General features: G+C 36.4%; 1 protein-coding gene and 1 long non-coding RNA gene across 2 annotated transcripts in view; one reads left to right on the forward strand and one right to left on the reverse strand.

Annotated features, from left to right (window-relative positions):
* LOC127520703 (uncharacterized) overlaps positions 1–23,362 on the forward strand; it is a 269,016-nt gene that overhangs the window by 127,219 nt on the left and 118,435 nt on the right. The window lies entirely within an intron of this gene.
* The window catches only part of gnaz (guanine nucleotide binding protein (G protein), alpha z polypeptide), a 46,098-nt gene that overhangs the window by 22,216 nt on the left and 520 nt on the right, over positions 1–23,362 (reverse strand). The window lies entirely within an intron of this gene.

Genomic DNA, 23,362 nt, shown 5'->3' on the forward strand with positions numbered 1-23,362 from the left:
TTGACTGCACTAATATGGCTTAACTTTCCTGTACTAATCCTGTTACCCAAGTTATTGTAAGAAAAAAAATAATCTTTTTTTCTTCTTTTTTTTAATGGGAGTTTATCAGGGGGGAAAAATAGCTAGCCACAATTAGGGCTTTTAAATAGCTAATAGCTAAGTAAATTGAAACAGTTAAACCTGGGTCATTCTAAACCCCAGGTAAGCAAAATCCTGGGTTATTCTGCTTCACGTTTCACACTGATCATAATTTACCTGGGTATTTTAATGAATCCTGGGTATTCATAAACTGCCGTTTCACATTGTTTCATTCCTACATTCTTTAGGAATGTACAGTCTCTTCTTCACTCACGTCACGTTTTCTGTCAGCATTTAACATTTTTTCTCTGAAGTTGCTGTTTATAGTATACAATTTGTAGTGTTTCCGTGACTGTCAAAAGCACATGAATATGAGGGACGTGATTTGTTGTCTGTTGCTAAGCATTTTAGCTGTAACAATCTAAAACCTACCCTGGTGTTAAGCGCAGTGTGAAAAGCCCTATTGGGAGATAATTAGATCAATTTGCCACCCTGTTACGCATTCTGGTATTTTTTAAAATTATTTGCCTATAATGTTACACGCTATTTTTTTCTTTTGTTTATTCCATGAACAATCTGTTATTCTAGAATAAAGCGGGTTTTCATTTGTATCCCAAACTCAAAAAAGTGTTACAGAAAAAGCTAATTTAAAGTTATTTTTAGATTGTTACAGCTGGAATTTAAAGTTATTTAAATGAGCCTTCCTGTAGCGCAAAACTATTAGCAACGCCAAGCCAAAGCCACTTTAAGGCAAGCTGTAATGTGATTGGTTCAAAGCACATGTGATTGAAGATGATCGTTATGCTTTTTCCAATGGTAGAGCCATGGACCCTGCTATTTCCCAATAATAAAACCATCTCTGGCCAAGGTGCAATGGGTTCAATTCCCAGGGGATGAATTGAAGAAATGTATAGCTTGAATGCAATTTAAATCACTTTTGGATAAAAGCATCTGCCAAATGCATACGTGTAAATAGAAAATAAAACAGTTTATGCAATATTTAGTTTGTTGAAAATAGGGCCCTATTTTGTACCCTGTTCGTGGAAAGTATCATAAATATTCAAAGCATGCTTGATTTCATTTCTGCATTTCTTCCAATTCAGCATTACATCAGTCAAATGGTTATGCTTTTAGAACTAATACCATTTTAGATAATTACTTCAGAGGAAATCTGGCAATTGGAGTATATTTATGATAGTTGATTATTCTGCAACATTTAATGGCTGTTGTTGGAGACCAAGGATGACAGCTGGAATGGTTAAGAAATGCAGAATGTGCCCGACCAAGTCTCATTTTACCACTTCCGCTTTCGTAACATGACCCTGCTTGGATGTCTAAATTAACACTGTCACTGTATCAGTCAGAACAGTAACCTAGAAACCAAAACATTATGCTTATGATGCTTGGTTCTGTGTATCAGAAATGCATTGGCAATGTGTATTAAAAATGTGTCCTAAGGCTGTGAACGAATGTGTGAGTGGATGGAGAATGACAAGAGGTCTCACAGTTAAGTCAGACTCATGTTTTCTCATGAGCATTGAGGTAATTTGACCCCACCGGCTCCCTTTCGCCTCCAGAGATCAGCTGCTGTCAGCCCCACATATTTCCTGATATTAATGCGCCCATAATTATAATGGTTTTTCAAAAAGCTGCTCATGGGAGGGAGGCTCAGTGTCATACTCTTGTGCAATATGTTTGAGTTGTGTAGTTTTATGAAATTAGAGAAAAGAGAAAATTAACACAAAACTAGTTTGAAACTCAAATTACCTATATAAAAAATTACACTCTTATAGGGGTGTACGATACTGACAAAAAAGTATATCTCAATATTTTATGGCATTTTGTTGATAATGATAATTAGACAATGTTTTGCTGAGTGTGTTATTGTGCTGCTACCTTGGCAGGTTTATGACAGCAGACTTCTAAAATTTGTGATATTCTTCATATTCTGTGCAGTGGTTAGCAGTGATAAAAATAGACTTTTCCAATAAGTTTAAATTGATTTTTACCTTTTATCGCCATTTTTTCCTAACTTAATTAAATGTATGTGTCATCTTTTCTGTCAAATTCTTATATTTAATCAATAATTTCAGTTAGGATAATAATACAATACAGGGCTGTTACCAATAAAATTAAATCAGTATAAACAAAATCTATCTTTGCAATGCAGAGGTGGTGGCACAGAAGTGGCAAGTCACTGTTGATAAGTGAGTCATTGAGTCATTTATTCAATCGATTTATAATATAGCTGATTCATTCAGGAACGAAGCATTTTGACTGTGGTTGTGTCCGAAATGACATACACAGAGTACAACCACAGTCAAAATGCTTGAGTAGGTACTTATTTTGAATAAGTAATTACTTCACAAGTGCTAAACAAATCCGTTCTATATAGTATGAATGTGTGTAGTATGAATGTGATCCGGATGTACTACATTTGCCATGTTGTCATGATCACGTGGCCTACCAGCTTCAGTTGCGTTGCTTCACTGCCACTGCCACAAATCCTCTCCCGTAGCCTCATGGGATAGTAAAGTGGTCATCTTATGTGCACGTCAGAATCTCGCCAGAAGTAATAGGTCATCCGGGTACTTTTTGCCTACTCTTTTATGAGTGCTGTGAATTCTGACATACTTCTTTTGTCACATTCTGTTTTTCGCATATTATATAGTAGAGAAATATGCGATTTTGGATGCAGCCTGTCTTAATGAGTGAGTCACTGAATCATTCATTCAACTGATTTGTTCAAAAGGATTGATCATTAAGTAACGAAACAGCACTGTGTGTTGCTTAGAGACGCAAAGCAGTTCTGCTGTGGCTTTGTTTAGAACTATTTTCGTAGTCGAAATGCAAAAAAAAAAAAAAAAAAGGTAATATGATGACTAAAATGTAAGTCACTTTATATTACCTTCTTATTTATTCAACTGCTGTATAAAATCAATATCACTGTTGCAATTGTGCTGATATTTGGGAAAAAATGCAACTCTTCGTATGATATTGCTTAACTATATTGATGATATAAATATAAAGACAAAAACTCATACAGGAGAATGGCAGCGGCTATTTGCACTAAGTGCAAATAGCAATATATGCTATTTACACTAAGTAAAAATAGCAATATATTCTATTTACACTAAGTGACAATAGCAGCATTCCTGATATGCTATTTAGGTGAAAATAGGGATAGATTCTATTTACACCATTTAAAAGTATCAGTTCTTTGCAATAAGAGTAAATAGTAATTAGATGCTATCTTTACCTTATTTGGCAGATTCTATTTGCACCTCAGTATTTTTGTACATTAACAGGATGCAATAATATCATAGATTGTAAATTATTATATTCATTAAAATTATTAAATAGATGCTGCCTTATTGGGAGAATAAAAACTCTCCCTACACTTTCCCCTAACCCTACCCAATAAACACTTTTAATATTATTAAACACTCGTTCGCAGTTTATTTCCACTTTTAGAACATTATTTTCATTTTTATTGAAAATAAATGCGAACTCGGCAAAAGGCGGATTCAAACCTGCGTCGATCGCATTAAGAGCCAGGTCTACAAGCCTTACTCACTACTACTGCACCACTGAAGACTTGAATTCTGTGCATCTTTTTTAAAGTTTGAGTGGCCCAACCAGATATTGGTGGGCGGAGCTAATGTAAATAGCGTTTGCCAACAAGGGACGCTATTTGCACTTAGTGTAAATAGACACTCCGAATTTGGTGCCCCCATATTTTGGGGGCATTCAAACTGTAGTTACATTGGGTGGATAAAGATGACAGGAGTACGTTGGCCCAGTAGTGCACAAAATCAAAAAGCAAATACAAGTTAACAACACCGCAAAATCAAGCCACAAGCACAACAGAAACAAGCCACAACACAACGGAAATGCTCACGCTTCCTTTCTCTGCCACTTTAGAGGGTGGTTAAAGCTAAGGACTTTATACCAGAGGTAATGGTCAAACAACATCCACATTTTGGACATTTTACTGTAGTACTCATTTAAAAAAAAAAAAAAACTATTAGCCAAGTCATTTATATAGCTATGCAAATTTAAAGTGTCATTCAAAAAGCCTTGTTCAGTAAAAGCTATTTAAAATTAGTGATATTGTTAGCTCATTACCTCTAATACAAAGCCCAAAATTTAAAGCATCATTTACATGGCTGTGAGAAACAGCGTTGTGAAATGAAATCAACAGTAATAATATGTGCAAAGTTCAAGGGTCCATGAAAAAACATTGGTATGGTAAAAACTGTTAAAAATTTGGATTTTGTTAGTCCACTGCCACTAGTATAAATCTTGCATGTTAACTTTAACACATATATGGTTAAGAAACAGCACAGTGAAACGGGCTGTTTGCGCAACGGATGGCTCTATTGGCCCATATGGGAAATTCAAGTGTTCATAAAAAAATATATTGGTACAGTAAAAACATTTCAAAATTCGGATTTTGTTAGGCTGTTACCACTACAGTAGTATAAAGCTTGCATGTTTAGCTTTGACACACCGAAACAGCACCGTGAATGGGCTGATTGCGCAATAGAATAATAATGTATTGCCCCACAGAAACTTCAAGAGTTCATAAAAAAATATGTTGTAAAAATTGTTCAAAATGAGGGTCATTAGTACATTATCACTAGTATAAAGATTGCATGTTAGCTTTAACGCACCTTCATAGAACGGCACCGTGAAATGGGCTGATTGTGCAATAGAATGATAATGTTTTGCCCCATAGAAACTTCAAGGGTTCATAAAATATATTGGATATCAAAATTTCGATTTTGTTAGATCATTAGACCCTGCATTACATCCCTTGGCTCATTCAACTCTAACAGCGCATAATTAAAAAAGACAAAGCGCCACATTTATTAATGCGTCAGTAAGTGGCAAAGGAATATATATATTGGATCATTTTTGTTGTGTTGTGGCTTTTTTCCTTTTAGTTGTGCTGATTTCATTGTGTTGTAGCATGTTTCTGTTGTGTTGTGCTGATTTTGTTCTGTTGTGGCTTGTTTCTGTTGTGTTGTTTATATATTGTTGGGTTGTGCACTACTGGGCCACCGTACAGGAGAGAAGGGATTCAGATGCAAAAGAAACCAGAGAACTAGAACCATGAGGGAAAACCAAAGCATACAGCAACAGGCCAAAACATAGACAGACCAAAAACAGGAGAAACACAAGGGCTAAATACACATGAGGCTAACAAGGTAACAAGGGGTACACTAAACACCTGTGGAAACAATAAAGGAGCAAATCAAGTTGAAAAAAAAATTAATGGCACATGAGATAGGAAGTGAAACAAAAGTCCAAAGACAAACATGGTGATCATGACAACTACATTTTAATAGACTAAATCAGGCAGTGTGTGCATGGTGTCACACTTATTCTGTTGTGTTTATTCTTAGTTTAGTTTTCATGGACTTTTAGTTTGTTGTCATTAGTCACATTTGTTTCTTTGTTTGAGTTTCCCAACACTCATCAGTTGCCATGGACACTAAGCATCATCACAGTTGTTCGTCTTTTAGTTAATCACCATGTGTATTTAAGTTCCTCATTTTCACTCAGTGTTTGTTCAGTCTCACTTGTGTTAGCACTAGTTTGTTTTTGCCTGTTGAATGTTTATTAAACTCTGCATTTGAACTGCATTTGAGATATCCTGATCTTATTCATCTGTCTGTCTGCAGCCCTTGCTAACACGTGGACTCTGATGTGTTTTTGTTTGTTTATTGCAAAGTAAGGGACATACTCAATAATGTCAGATCGCACATTATTAAAACAACAATTACGATTTTAATGTAGACGATATATATCGGACACCCCTACCCTCTTATAACCTCTATAAGCTATTTTCACAGCAAAGCAAACATTAAATGAAAACAAAATTAATCTTTTTTTATCCGCTGGGAATTGACTGAATTGTAAAAAGTGTAAATTTTGATTTCATGTTGACGTGAGCGCGGGGGGACAAACTTGGCTAGCACAGACAGACTTTGTTGATACTGACTGTTCCTCTGGAGACACTGAAAAAGTTTGTAAAAAGGAGAGTCTGAAACAAATGAATGTCTGTGTACCTGTCAGATGAATGCATTTTGAGGAACACTGAGGTCATATTTTTTATTGAGTTGGTCATCCATGTGACCCTGGCCACTACTGACTACTCTCTTTCCCCAGAACAAACCCAGCTTTGTGCAATAAAAATAGATTGTTATATAACACGCAATGGCATCTCTGTCTTATTGATGAATGCTTGTGTTATGTAAGGCTGCCTGCCAGTTGTAACTCTCTGGGATACAATCTTGGCCCAACTCATATATGTCTGACAAATATCACATACATTTCACAGAGCAGGAAACCTGTGTCAAATTAAGTGAAGCATACTATGGTTATTTTATGATGCACAGATTTGAAAGAACCTTTTTGGGATTTTTATGTTTTTGCTCAATTTAACTTTATATTCAAGTCAAGTCACATCTCTTTATATAGCCCTTCATACAATACAGATTGTTTTAAAGTAGCTTCACATTAATGAACAGGGGGAAAAAAAACATTCATTTTGTAAAATTCACAAATTATAAAACAAATTAAATTTCAGTTTTAAGCAGCTATTTGGAAAGATAATAGTGTCATTGCCCAGCTCAGTTTAGTTCAATGTTGTTTCAGTTCTGTTCAATAGCTAAGTTAATTCAATTCAATTCTAATTGTAGTCCTATCAAAAGATCTTGACGGCTGTATGTCAGATTTGTGCAGCTAAATGCGACCTAGCAATCAAACAAAAACAAACATAAAGGGCACTGAAAGCATGAAGCCTTGTCAAAAATCTTGTCAAACATGTCATGTTGCAAAGTTAATCAATTATGAATTGAGTTCAGTTCAACAGCTTAATTCCTGTTGGTAAAGTTAACCAATTGCCAAATATCAACTTATGCATTGTTTTATGCAGAGCAAACTACATTTTTTTTCTCATTGAATATACTGTTTCACTCAGAAATGTCACATTATGGAAGTAAAATGAGTTGCAAATGGTGATACGTGTCGACTCTGTTACAGTACATGTATTTGTTAGGTACAAGTGTAAGTAACTCATGTCTAACAATGTAATTGTTGTACTGATTTTTAATTCATTCTGATTTTAATTTTTCCACAAAGGATTTTTATGTCCACAAAGGATGTGAAAAAAATCTCATTACTGTTGTTTAATTATATAAATTTAATCAATATAAATCAATTTTGTTTATTTACTTTGCATTACATTTATGCATTTGGCAGATGCTTCTATTCAAAGCGACTTACATTGCATTCAAAATACACATTTTTATCAGTTCTTGCTTTCCCTGGGAATCAAACCCATGATCTTGGCATTGCTAGTGTCATGCTCTACTGACTGAGATACAGAAAGACATTACGATGAAAAATTAGATTTGTTTTCACATTATGATGCAAACTTTTCACGAAAAAAATCCTTATACTCCAACAAGAAAAAAAAATTGGGGTCAAATATAATCTAGACAAATTCACCCAACCAAATATACAATATTTGTTCAAACAAACCTCCACAAACTTGTGACCTTTTCCCCTCCCATATATAAAGTAAAATGACCCAGAGAGTTCAGTCCTGCCATCTGTGTTGTGGACGGCTTGACGTCAGTCCCTTTCCCCCCTCCACCCACCCTCCGTCCCTTTGGTATTCTGGCACACTATTAAGGGAGGGTCGCTGTCTATATATCACACCGCTGTCTTTCCTCCACAATGACTCATGCCCCAGTTACTGACACTAACTGATTACAGTGCAGAATAATTCGAGAACGGTTATACAGAAACCATACAGTATCCCTGCTCAATGAAATAGGCTCATAAATCTTAGCACATCTCATCTTTCTGTATTATTAATAAAGCATCATAGAAAAGGAAACCACAGTAATGCAAACTGAATTCACATGAGAGAGAGATGAGGATTCCTGAGGTGTTGTGTCAAACATACAAGTACTAAATGCTAAAGCATTAATATGTCTGATATAAACTCTAAAACTATTAATCCACTTCGCGCTAATCTATACTTCTCAAATCGTGCATCAGTTTTTGACTATTGAGCTACAACAGGAAGAGTCCTGGGTTACTGTGTCAGTGGGCAGCTGAGACCACATACCAACCAGAACAGATGCAGCCTTTGATCACATTGACAACAGTGAACAATCATACAATTCACCAAACAATGTTAGAATCAGATACCATTTCCCTTAATTTGTCCTCTTGATTTCAACCATCTGTCACAAGAACAATCATTGTTTCAGGAGATGTGTATCAGAGGGGAATTTGCAATGCCTTACAACCGCTATTGCAATCGTTTTTAAGTGCCGTTAGGGAGAATTTCCTGTTGTAGTGTTCAGTTTTTTGCTTTTTTTCATTTCTCATCTTTGGATTGAAGACACAGGGTTTCAATTTGGCCAGCGGAGAACTCTGAGTTGCATCGTGTGACGTCAGAGAGTTTAATGGAACACGCATGACTCAAATCAGTCATTTAATTGTTCTTGCGAATTCCAGCGCAGTCCACTTTACAAGTGAGTGCAGATAGAAGATAAGTAGCTTTTATAGAAAAATCACATATACAATCTTTTTCAATTAAATTGTTTCTCTAATAGAGTAATGTAATTAAAATGGAGAGCATATAGGCCACAAACATACTCATAACTAGGGCTGTATTTTAATTGCAATCATGATTTGCTTCTCTCAATTAATTAAGCATAAACATCTGCAATATTGGCCCACTGGTTATAGAGCGCTGCAGTGATTACGTATTTTTGTAGGCCAACCTGGAAGTTCGCACCACCCTCTACAAAAATCTATTATGATTTTTCCATTGGCTTTTGGATCTCTGTGACCAACAAATGTTTATGATTCTTGCATATTTTGTTCATCATGATAATCTTCACAAATTAACACAACTTTTATGAATTTTGGAGTGTAAATACAATCGCTAAAAGCTAAACATAGGCTATAATCGAACTACACCATGGTCGCATGACATCAACATTAAGCTTCCAACAACTCTTTCAGTCTTTGTTCAAAAACATTTACTCTGAAAGTTAGAGTTATAATAGTTATAATAATTATAAACGCAACAAGGCTGTGGAAGCGGACTAGTAAGTAGATAAGTTTACCTGATGACATTTAATGTCTGACAGCCTCTTTGGTCACATTTAGTGACTTATCAACTGCCTTTTTCAAGACAAGCAAAATGGAACCGGAAGTGCTAAAATATGAACTAGTTTCCAGGTTTTGGCCTCCAAAAATACACCATCCCTTCAGCACCATTTATATTTTTATTATCTTTCATTGGTAACAAGCTTTTATGAGCGTTCATGCTTGGGGTTGCCAGATGTCAAGTGTTTAAATCCCCAAATCAGAGCTTTTCTTTTGAAAGGCTGGAATACACTACATGAGTTTTGTACAGATTTTTGCCCTGATTTACAATTTGGACAAGTCTAACCTAGATGCAGAATGAAAGAGCCAGCCTAAATATTTTGAGTAGTCAGGGTCGACAGATTTTGCAGAAAATCAGGTAGTGTATGATGGGCGCAGACTCAGACTATGATCCCATCTAGTTGGAGAATAGTATACATGTTTGATATTTTGAGCTGATATCAGAACTTATATTGTTTTCATTTGTCACGCATCTCTTAACAATTAAACTCTTGTTTCTGTGTGAGTTTGTTGTGTTCAAAGCAATTTGAAAGTCGTGTAGCGTGTGATCCTTGATCGTTTGTGTATGATGTTCAGTTTTTGTCAGTAATCATTTTAAAAACTATACAGATTTTAAAAGTTGTGTAGTGCTTTCCAGCCTGAAAGGTGCAGTAAGCGATTTCTGAGAAACACTGTTTATATCTGATTTGAACCCAAACAAACACACCCATCCCTTAATTGCTCCGTCCCCAAAATGCACAAACACACAATGTAAGGGTGGATGTCTCTTTATCATAGCTAAAGCTTGCAAAATAATGCTTCACAAAAAATAAAGTGAAGATGACGAAGTCCACAACATACAGTCCACAAAAGGATCATACAAGCAAGAGTTAGTTGTTAGTCGCCAGCAGCACACCATGACACTCAAACAATGACAGTTAAAACTGCCCTTTTACTAGAGCTAACATTACAACAGCAGCATATCTTTGTTATGTGAAATAGCAAAACTAATGTTATTCTGTGTGGAGCAGGAACAAAGCCACCTCGGTGACTGTTTTCAGGCCTTCCCGCTTAGGTCTCTCCAGCACTGGAAGTTTTTCTAATATTAATCTTTTTCTAATATTAATCTAAGATCTTAAAGCTGTTGCCTGATCATAACCATTTTCCCCCGTGATATTCCTCTGAGCTTTTCTCCTTTGTAATGTCTCTCAGCCATCTCTCTTTCTACAGTCTTTCTTCAAATCTCCCTCTTGCTCACTCTCTCTCCTCCCTCATAATGAGTGGACACGTCCCCTACTGCTGATTGACTACAAGTGTGTTGTGCTGCTTGGTTTTATCAATATGTATCACATGATGTGTAGTTACAGACCAACTAGCTTATCAAGTAGATTTAAACATTATTACAATGGTGAAAGTATAAAGTGGTCAACCTGGTTTTTGGAACATAATAGCACTGTAGCTAACAACTAACTTGCACTAGCTAATGACCAGCTAGAAAACAGCTACCATTCCACTAGGGATATCATAGAATATGGTAAGATTGCAAGCAAGCTGCTATTAATTAGCATACTGTCTTACTATTTAGCATACTGCTATCCTACTTAGTTGAGACTTAGTGGAAATTCTCCTTAATGTAGCAAAATCAACTAGACCACTAACTCATACAAGAAACTTTAAGTAATATTGTGATTAAAATTTAGGTTTTGCATAGTGGCAGAGCAAACAGTAATGTCAATGTCAGGGATGGCTCATTATGAAAAAATGGATGTCACAATATGAAATTTCAGTACAGAAAGTACACTAAACCCCTGAAGAGCGCTAACGCCCCAGAAGCAGCACACACACCCAGCATGACTTGTCAGCTTTTAAAGATTGCCACAGTTGTAACAACAATTACAGCTAATGATTCTGATGCAACACATTCAACACTGCGCTAGTGCCAGAGCCATGAAACAATAGAAGGACTGCTCTCTTTAATGATTAATTCATAAAAAATAAAATAAAATCAATAAAATAAAATAAAGAACAAGGCAGGTCAAATTGTTTTCAAGCCACTAATGCAATTGTGGAACTCTGTCACTTTAGCATGTGGTTAGCACTGACTGATTAACACTGTTACACACATTCAGACACAACTGACCTAATTGCTATTCTGGAGTCTGATACCACTGACATATTGACCAAGGGAGCAAGTAAGACTCACGTGAAAAGAGGCACGTTGCTGTGATTACCCTTTATAATGCTTGAAACTTGGTTTGCTAATCAACCTGAAGTGACGTCATCTAATTTTAATTAAAGCTGTTCCTCGATACCTTTTACCATCAATACACATGGTGTTTTTACTGAAAGATACAATCCAATGACTAATTAACAATTAGTTTTTAATTGAAACTTGATGAGACTTTGATTTAACATTGTTTAAAAAAAATAGTATACACCTACAAAATTATAATCTTGGTTGCCTGTTGATAAAAAGTAAATGCTGTTCAATTAAACCAGAAACTGTCTAAACTAATGTAACATGAATTTATACTTTCCTAAATGCGACTGTTAAATAAATTTATGAATGATTTAAATCGTGTCAGTCTCGTTTAGTCAGGTAGCTCTACTATAGTGACTTTGACGTCAGCTTCCCATATTCTAATAATGGTTTGATTGCCTCTGAAACTTAGCCATACTAGAGCTACCAATGACCGAAAAAGGATAAACCAACCTGGTAGATTTTGCAAAACAGAGATGACAAAAACTGAAACAACATCAGATGGAAGTGAGACGCAACAGTCATTGGGTTTTTCTGAGAATGTTTTCTGAGATTTGAGACATAGATTTCCAACAGGGGAAGATTTTCATTTCATCACAAAACCTCAAATGACAAACCCCGCTCATTTACGATGAGAAATACCACTCAGGATATCACTGTGACAGGATTGCCCCTCTGCCGCTAGATGGTAGTGAGATGGACGAGGACGAGGTAAAACGATGGCTAACATACATACAGTGTTCCAGCTGAGACAGGAATCTGCGTTCTCTTTCTGGGGTTCTGACTCATTGGTGGTGTACAGGAACCTGCCTACGTCAGAAACAAGATAGATGTAGGTCGCAGACTGAGAGATATTCAGCACGCTGCATTTAAAGCCTTACATTATGCAAGACATCCGATGTAGCCCAAATAGCATCATTATAATATTTTGGAATAAAAGTTCATACAAAAATGAAATATCTGTTATCATTTACTCACCCTCATGTTATGGTTCACTAAAAGGAAATGTTAGGCAGGATGTGTCTCTTGTCCATATAAAAGTGAATGTTGACCAGGGGCTGTCAATGTCCAAAAATGACAAAAATGCAGTCTAGCACACATGACTCAAGTGCTATATTTAAAATCTTTTGTCATACAATAGATTTGTGTGAGGGAAAAAAATAAAAATTTAAGTCAGAAGTACTCAAAATACTTTTCTCTGACAGGTCTCAAATCTACAATTTTTTGTCATGAAATAATTAGATATTCTGGCCATAAATTAAGAATTCGATCCCACGACGACTTAATTTCTGGCCACGTTTTATTAATTTGTTCCCTTGTTATATTTAAATCATTTCCACAACTTATCAAAGTGATCCCTCGTTTAAGGTAAATCATTGCCATCTTGTACTTGTACTTTAAGTTAAATTGCGGCCACAATAAACGAGGGAACAAATTAATAAGTCAAATGAACAAATTTCCTAACCATGTACAGGACTCCACACAAAAAAAAATGCGTTTTGAATGACATCTCCCAATATATGTGAACATTAATGAGATTTTAGAGCTGCAACAGACAAGATTATCAATGAATAATGACTTTTATCATGCTTTTTATCATTTTTTTTACATGACAGTCTTTGATCCCCATTCATTTTCATTGTTTGGAAAAGAGCAGCGTGAACACTCTGCTAAATTTCTCCTTGTGTGCTCTATGAAGAACAACAACAACAAAAATTTACAGGTTTGGAATGACATGAGGGTGAGTAAATGATAACAGAATTATGATTTGTGAGTAAACTATTCCTTTAAGGTCATGCCTGGTGGGTTACCAGTACAACCTATCTTTTGAGCACTTTCTATCACAGATTCTGCTTAATTTCCTTTCTTTCTGCTTTGACAAGATACTAGGCCTACCAAGGGACAAGTGCTTAGAATCACGTCCAGCCCGAGTACTGGATAAAGGAGACAAAGAGATAGAGGCCCTTTTCTGTAAGTAATAGCGCTTAGAAGATTTTCATTATGACAGGTTGTGAAGATTGGCAAAGAGCGTGAGGTGAAGAAGTGAGACAAAGCTTTATGAGAACGAATTAGGAGACACAGCGACGGGTTATCAGGATGAAGTCGTTCTGTATTATGACTAATTACTAAATCAGTCAAGGTCAGAGTTTTTCCTCTTATCTCTGCCTGAAGTCACAGTATCTCAATAAACCACTGAGCTTCACTGCAGGCTCAATTAGATATATGTCTATAAGCAAAGCTCAACTTTGGAAAGTCTAGGGGCCACAAAACAAGAACAGTTCAGCCTCAAATAAAAGTTACTTGCAAGTTAGCTCCATGGTATCTAGCTGGTATATTATACTGTGGGTGCAACCAGATCTCATGAGAAAATGTTACTATTTTACGAGGTGGCTTTATTTTATTTTTAGTTGTATGAATTTATACATTGTGATTCGTGTGGAAACGTAAATTTTTAGGGGGAAAAAAAATTTAAGCATAAAGGTCCACCCCTAAACCTAACCCTCAGTGGGGCGTAAGCACTTTCACCACACTTTTATTAAATAATACATTTTGGGCGTATGACAATGGAATAATTTAGCAGTTTTTTCATTTATGTTTGTGACAAACAATGCATTTCATTCATTGTGTCACTTGCCACTTTCATACTGCTTTGGCTAATTGGTGGCTAATTCGTATATAATTTCTTACAATCTCATTTGTATGTTTTGAAAAACTGAGAATTAGGTTTAGAGGTGGAACTTCATGCTTATGTTTTTTTTTTTCTTTCTAAAAAATCATGTTTATGTACAAATCACATTGTACGAAATCGCCACCTTGTAAAATAGTTATGTTTTCTCATGAGACTGGTTGCACTCGCAGCATAATTTGCAAGATAGTTGCCATGCAGCTAACTTGCAACGTTTATTTATTTGCCAAAAGCATTTTTTTCTCTCTTTTGGCAATCTGTGAATGTTAATTTTGGCCTTTGGCCAAGGTCTTTAAAAAGGTTTTTATGCGCACTATGGTAAATACAAAAAGGAGTGAAGCGTTGCGGAAAGTAGAATATTTAACATGTTTATGAAGTTCAGAGTGTTCCAGGCATATGCGTTTCATCGCATCTGGATGAAGGGATCGTATGCATTGGAAATAAGTGTGGGGGCGTCACATGATGAGCTTCAAACAATCACATTTGTCCAAAGCTTTGTACACTCATGGCCCAAAACTGACCCAAGATGTCTTGCTCAAAGGACACAGCTTTGTTGTACCACAGTGCAAACATCAGGAGAAACAATGAGTGGCAGTGTTTCAGTCAATAGCGGCCCCAAAACAGAGGACTTTTGATTTGGCTGGGGATGGCGTTGATGGTGGGCGACTGTATAGCCGATCTGTTTTTGTCATAAAGAGTCCCATGAGAGGCAGGGGCATGTTCTGGCCCCTATTAAAAGTGTTGTTTTCAGTCACATGTGCTTCTTGCCCTGACAATGCATGTCTGTGTACTGTGAATGTTTTTGCATAGCTGCTAATGGGAACCGTCTATATAAGGGAAACCACTGAAGAGGGGGAAATGGTGTACCAACTATCAGTTGGACTTTAAGTTCCAAGCCTAACAGTCTGCGTTTGTCCACAACCTTTTAACCTCAGCTGCTGTCAAATAGAGGAATACAAAAGAGGTCTGATCAAGCTCAAAAGCGACATGTTGCTAATCGGTTTTCTAGGACTGCTTTGGTTGTGTGTAATGTTCAAATTCAGGCTTTGATAAGATATGAGCCGTTTTGAGGCACAGCAGATTTCTGAAGGGAGGGGTTGGTTTATCTCTGCGCTAGCCCTAGCTGCTGCACTTAGCTGGGGTGTGATTTCACTATTCACTGTAAACACAGACCATGAGGGGGAGTATCGGCACAAAACTGGCCAGAATGACGCTTATGAAAGGTTGTCAGACATGAATGTACCTGACTTTGAAGAAATGTGCAATACTGGCTATATCGACAGTTGTTGCATAATGTTGATTACAATAATTTTGACAATAAATTATTTTAATAATCAATCAATCAATCAATCAATCAATCATATGATACAATGACAGTAAAATGTACACAAGATTACTGAAATTAAGTCACGATGTAATGGCAGCAACAGTTCTTTTCTCCTGTATTATGATGTACATCCAAGTGAAACAGATGGTTTTATCCGGTTGTTGATTGGATAGAGGCAGATCCGAATGCAAGCTTGCTGTCGATTATAAGAAAGGGGCGGGGTTTAAGTGGACCAAATGAATGGAGAAGGCCGGCGTACGTCACCAGAGAGAAGTCTGAGGTTTCACCAGAAGATTTTCACCATTTATGACATATTGATTTAAAATTACGTCAAAACAAATAAAAAAATTAAAAAATAAAAACGCATGCATGGATGAATCTTTCACAATAAGATCTAACATGCATTTAGAAAATAGGGTGAATTTTCTAATTCATGTCGACTCCGGAAACCGGAGAAAAATATTGATGACTCCTCTTGCACTACACAGATTTTTATCTAATCAAATGCTTTCTAGAATGTTAATGTCCCTCCCTCAGTACCACATGCAACTGAATAGCAAGCAGCAAGTCACGTTTCACTGTGACATTGCTAAAGCATAGGTAGACGAGTTGTTTAACATGTCCCACCACAACTTCCTGTTTCAATAGAAGCATATGTCAACTCAACACAGGAAATAAGACACACATTAAACAATTACATGCGGTCTTTAACTCGCATTGAACCTGGAATATTCCCCTATGTACAAAACGCAACTGTAGCAGTATGCTAGCACAGCAGTTTGACTATCATCTAGCTTTAATAGTTCAGGTAGCAGCCTATTTATATGACAACATTAGCACGGTTAGACTGACTCAAACCCTATGCATCCTGTGGAGCATCTTTGTATTCATCTGCATGGCCATAACAGTGGTCATATGACTGAAGGAGAGCTCATGGGGTGGTGGCACCCCTCCACCTACCCCTCAGTCATATGACCGCTGTTATGGCCATGCAGACGAATACAATGATGCTCTGTGCGTAATGAGAACAGAAAAGAGGACCCTCTTAGCTCATCTACGCTCGGTCACACACACACAAATACTGTAGGATGAAAATTGCATCGCTCAGAGGTGCTCTTTCATAGTTCGGCAGGCTTAATGGAGTAATGATTCATTTCAAGCATCAGCTTTGCCTCAGATGAGTCTCCTTAATTTTCTTAGAAATAAAAAATGATGCAAATGAGATGCAAACTGTTTACATACAGTAAGACTATGGTGGTATACAGTGTATATAACATTACAAAAATAATTAATGTAAAAAAAATATATGTAATATATATATATATATATATATGGGGGGGGGGGGGGATATTAGGAAGCAGGAGACTTAAGTAAAATATTTAATATTTTCAAGAGATTTGTGATTTTTGTGATTTCTTTCCTATCAGGTGTGATGGCAATACTTTAGATCAGGGTTTCTCAATCCATTCCTACAAATGGCATAATCCCTAACTGTATAATCTGTATGAAAATACCTCTCAGTTCATCAAACTCTGAATGATACATTAAAATCTGCTTTATGTCATTATTAAAGTTGGATGTGGTTCACGCAAGCAGAAAATGTGATTAAATGACCGCACACGTATAAATTCATCTAAATAAATTGCGAATAAGCAGTTGATATGCTGGATTTCATAATTGAACATGTCATTATGATGCATTACATTATTATGTGATTTTTTTTTTTCTTTTCAGGTATTGGTTTTTTTTTTTCTGGTATTGCTAAACCATTGTTTATTCTAGGTATTTTTAAAGCTCATAAAACCACTTCCCTTGGTGGCGTGTGTGCACAAAAAAATGCAAACACCTCTTGAGTCCCTCTCCCCATACCTGCTGACCTAGATAAGAGTACGTGCCTCCTCTTCCTGCCAAGTGCCATTTCCGAGTGATGGAGCCAGACGTTGCATACAGCCGCTTGACCAATGGCTCATCCAACATGTTTACACCTTTAGTTTCAAAACATGATGTAACATTTGCAAATATGTTTCTATTTTTCTGGTAATTTTAGTAGTTGTTTAAATACTTTCACCTACTCCAGTTTAATATGTAAAGATGACTGTAAGTAAACCGTTGATTTCCCTGAAAAGTGTTAAAACTGGCTCTGTTTCTCTATTCCGACCAGCCCAACATAGCAACACTGGCTCAACCAATGAAGTGAATTTGGGGGCGGGACTATCTATTTGTCCAACCAGTGGCAGAAGGGGGAGTGTTCAGGAAACCTGTTTGAAATGAACATTATTTTTGCAGTTTAATTTCGTGATACTAGTGGAATAAAAATTCTTCTGTAAAAAGTATGAATATTTACATAATCCAATTTTTTCATTTAACCTGCTCTAAAATAATAGGCTAATAATAAAAATATTTTTTAGTTTAATTCAAAATTTAATTTAAACTATCATTTTTAATTACATTGTTTTTTTCAGTTAACTTAAATTGTGTGACAAATGCATTTCAATAAAAGTACAAACATTCCATGCAGTTTTTTCACTTAACGAGGACATAAAACTTAGTCTTAAAACATGTAATAGTTAATAAAATAATTCTTTAATAACAAAAGATGAAATATAGCATGTCGCAGTGCTCTCACACACTGTTTGAAATTCCAAAAAATTTAAAACAAGTGAGTATAAAAATATATATGTGTGACCCTGGACCACAAAACCAGTCATAAGGGTAAATTTTTTGAAATCGAGATTTATACATCATATAAAGCTGAATACTTAAGCTTTCCATTGATTTGTTATGATATATTTGGACAATATTTGGCCGAGATATAACTGTCTGAATATCTGGAATCTGAGGGTGCAAAAAAATCAAAATATTGAGAAAATCGCCTTTAAAAGGAATACAAGTCCTTAGCAACGCATATCCACCCACAAAAATAAATTTTTGATATATTTACGATAGAAAATTTACAAAATATCTTCATGGAACATGATCTTTACTTAATATCCTAATGATTTTTGGCATAAAAGAAAAATCGATAATTTTGACCCATACAATGTATTGTTGGCTATTTCTACAAATATACCCGTGCGACTTATGACTGGTTTTGTGGTCCAGGGTCACACATAACTATAAAATATACAACTGTTCACTGTTAGATCATGTTAGCTCAGGTACATTATATTAACAGACACAACTCTTGACTTTAATAATGTATTAGTAAATGTTGAAATTAACATTAACTAAGGCTAATAAATGCTTTGGAAGCATTTGTCATTGTTAGTTCGTGTAAATATTCTTATATAAACAGAATATATTCTATCTACTGCAGATCAAGTCCAAGATAACATTGTTTCCAAAAGCCAAAATAGAACATGTCATTTCAGTTCTCGAACCTACTTCCTCCTGCACATTTAACACAGTATTATGAAACCTTTTCTTTGTGATATGCAAAACTGCACTGTGGAACAAACTGCTGATAACGACTGTACACAAAAGCCAATACTGAGTTGACTCATCAGGAGAAATGTGATCTTGACTACAGAATTAACTGTCGGATCCATTTCATCCTGCTGATGTCATGACAACTGTGCTTTTATGCCAAATCACTTTGCTTTGTAAATGAACATGGATAAAGGTGCAACAACCAAACATGTAAAGGTGATACAGATCTAAACTTAGCGTGAATGGGAGGGTGGCTTCATTTAAAACATAAAGTTTATATATTCTACTTATGTCTTTTGACTTGTAACATAAATAACCAATCAGAACACTCTGGAAATCATCTAGCAACAACATGTAAACACCTTAGCCTACAAGTATGATGTTTATCGTGTATGATCACTAAGAATATATCCTTGTTCAAATGGGAATGGCATTGGCAAGGCCTGTTTTAGTAAAATGAAGTCAAGCCTCTTCCACTTATGGCAACAATTTGGGCAACATTCAATAGCAACTTTTCTCTCAGACCGTATGAGCATAAGCTCCTGGTTTTACTTTGAATCTTCTAACACTCTTCTAGCAATTTTTAAACCTTAACAGAACCAACTTAAGACTTGGATGTGACCTATATCATATAGAATCCCACAGTGCTTCTTATAAGCAGACCACTTGATTATAGCTAATGACTTGTTTCAATTCAACAAAGGGCCTCTCTCACATGTGTTTCCGTAAAATAAGGGCCTGGTCACCTCCTGACCCTAAACTTGTCAGAGTGTTGGATTTTCCATGCTCTCACTGAGAAAAGCCCTTTCAGTCCACTTCACCGAGTAGCTACTCCAATTCTAGCCAATCTATGTCAGAAGACAAGTCTTGCACAATATGCACGCTGCATTTTTTAAATATGATATCACTTAAAGGGAAACTCCAGCTGAAACGAGGGATTATTATTTGTCATAGGTGGGATTGCAATGATTAATCAGAACCTTTTATAGTTTATTCCATGGAACACAAAAGGAAACATTTGATGTACTGGTCACTTTTTTCCTCTTGAAATTACAATGAATGGGGACTAAAACCTCAAAAAGGATGCAAAATCACCATAAAAGTTCATTTAAAATGGTCCATATCATTTGAGCAGTGCACTATATTTCAAGTTATTTGAAGTCTTTACTAGTACTGATGTCTGATTCATGAATGAATGTTGAGTCAGATCTTTTTATGAATCAAAAGATCCAGTTCACAAAACCTGAATGATTCAGTCTCCACTCATTGTAAGTGCATGTTAAAGAGCAACCAGAACAGTCTTCAGAATTTCATCTTTTGTTTTTAAAGAAGAAATAATCATATTTTAGAACAACATAAGGGTGAGTAAATAATGACCATAAAGTTTAAAGTTATGAAAAAAAAAAAAAAAAATTAATTCGTGCAAAAAAGCCAATATTTATGCCATTAGTGGCACCAGATATTGACTTTTTTTCAAATCAGTTTCCAAACACTCCGTCTGTCTTCCATTGGTTAGACAAACAGATAGCCCCGCCCCAAACTGACACCATTGGTTGAGCCAGTGTTGCTATGTCAAAACGCTCAAACAGTGAAATGCTGAAAGTGCCACATGTGTTAACAATTTTCTGTTAAGTCAACCTACACTCTGCACATTAAACTGGGATAAAAGACATTTTAACAAATTACACACATCAGCTTTAAGTACATAATGATGATAAATTTATAAAGACAGCATTGTGATGGAGTCACAGGACTGACAGACTTCCTGAGTGTAGATTTAACATGTTGCACATTTGAGCTATTAAATAATCACCATTCGCTTTTAGCACTATTAATGATCTGACTAATCCACAAACCTTTAAAAATGTCACACATTTTACTGCAAAACAGTCAGGAATCATAAACAATACGTCAGGAATGATAAATAAAACTAATTACTGTTTTAATAAGCAGTACCCTTTAGAAACTGTATCCTCAATGGCAGATGTGTGATTTGTTCTGAGCATTAATGAACAGCTGGCTATCAGAGCATGTAAGGTCAGCAGCGAGGTGTTTTGCCAAACCACTTCTGTAGAGCCAAAAACTGGTTATTATGATCATTCAAGCATTCGCTCTGAAAGTAGCATGTGTATATTTTGGCATTTCACTTTCAAGAATGTTCCTGTCAATGTGGACTACAATTTCTCCCGATTATTTTCTTGCATACAATTTTTTTCTTTTAAGGCATATAACATGGACAGAATTATTTAGTCTCCATCATACTCATGTAGTATGACCCCACAAATTAAACACTCCAGTGAACACTTCAGTGACAGAAGCTTGTTGAATAATAAATGTAATGACTTTCTTTTGTAAAATATAAATTAAAATGAAATCCGTGTGCATGCGTGCTCTGCTATCAAAGCGGCAAGCTCAGGTATTTTTAAAACATGACCCAAATGCATAACAATCCGACGTTCAGTGCTTTAGATGGTTTTGTTTACGGCACAATTTCGGCTCACAGTTAAATGAGCTACCTGGTTTTCAAAGTGTAGCGTGTTAAGCTGTGAAGTTTATTTTTAACCATCATTTGAGTCTGAGCTTTCATTGTGATCATTTTGTTGTTGACGTCTATAGTGTTTGAATATCACTGACATTGATGCCTGTGTTTTGACATCCATGATTATCCTCACATTCTTATAAGCAAATGAGGAGCAATAATAAAATGAGGGTACGCCTCCCATAACGGCCATCACATCAGACGACAGCACAGGATGCACAAATATTAACTGGTACTTAGCTGATCTTGCACAACCATCCTGCAGTTTGGTCAGTTTGTGGGTTGTGGGGGGTGGCGGGAAGCACTGGCTGTATCTGCTCATCTTTGCATAATCTTTGTTTTCCTGTCTTTTTGAGTAACAAAGCATCTTTACTATATTAGCACTCTATGAGCAACACCAGTGCTATTATGCTGTAATGAAGTGAACTTAGCTAGCATAACTGTTCGCTGGCCTTGCCAAACCTCCCCAGAGGAAAATTATACTGCTCAACGGTTGCTCTGTTATAGCTCAGGAGTTCTCAGCTACATTTCATTTAAGGATTTTGTCTGAGATGTCTCTCCCAAAATTTCTTCAGAGAAACAAAAATGCACTCTTAAAAATAAAGGTTATTTATTGGCATCCGTGGTTCCATGAACCTTTCCATTGCACAAAAGATTCTTTAGAGTGTAAAAAAGGTTCTTTAGATTATTAAAATGTTCTAATACTAGAAAAAAAAAAAGGTTCTTTTAAGCACTGTTGGTTAAAAATTTGTTATTCTATGGTATCGCTTTGAAAACCCCCTTTTGGAACCTTCTGTTTTTAAGAGTATAGACACAAATGTGACTATTGTTAACAGAGTAAGTGTAAAAACAATGATATCAATGTGGATATCATAGCTCAAATTATTCGGTATAAGAGGAATGCTATGAGAAATTATTGAGTTTATATTAAAACTTCTGACTTTAGCATCTAGGCAAATCGGAGCACAGTCTGAGACAATGCTGAGAAACTCTATACATGCAAGTGCAAAATTACCAGAGTCTTTTACTCAAGAGAAGCAAGCTCTCTTTACACAAGAGAGGCAATTTGCTTTCCCTTTAATCTCATTGCTATTTAGGAGAAACAATCGAGACTTTAATGAGATTTCATTTGTAATGGGTCCGTGGGCCACCCCGTACATCCGTTCCTTTGCTTGTGGCGGGTTCTTGCAAAGCCCTCTTAGGATATATTTTAACTTTCTTTCTCCTTTCATTTTTTGTACTGCATCATCCTCCGCCCCTCTTCCCCTACTATCTCTCCACCATTATACCCCCACCCCAGCCACCTAACCCCTCCCTGTGCAGGTTCCCTCGCACACATGCACGCACAACCCTGTCACTAGGCTACACCGCCCTCCGCTGCCCTAATAACAATCCCAGGAATTTTAGATAGAGCAAAAATGCTTTAAATGACACTGGGGAAGGGAAGGGGGCCTGCCTACGGGGGAATCGCAAACCCGTCGCTGGCTCACGCAAACACTCGGGCCAACACACTGACGGCGATCAATGGGGAGTAAATGCATCGTTGGTTAATGTGGAGTAGTGGGAGTCAAAGATCAGCAGTAGTATGGCCGAAAGGAGAATATCGACACGGGGCTTTAGGTACACCGCCAGGAGAAGAAACAGCAGCCCTGTCTCTCCACGGGGTGTGCACCTTATTCAGCTTCTTCCATATTCACCAGCCAGCAGAGCGTGGCATGAACACACTACACCTAGTGCACTGCTCCATTTGAGGTTCAATAATATGTGACCATTTAACATTGCACAAGCTGAATCACTAGGTACGATACGTGGGCAAGAAACCGAAGATGTTTAGTCCTCAAACATACACTCATAAACCAA

The sequence above is a fragment of the Ctenopharyngodon idella genome, chromosome 10, assembly GCF_019924925.1.
Source record: "Ctenopharyngodon idella isolate HZGC_01 chromosome 10, HZGC01, whole genome shotgun sequence".
NCBI lineage: Eukaryota > Metazoa > Chordata > Actinopteri > Cypriniformes > Xenocyprididae > Ctenopharyngodon > Ctenopharyngodon idella.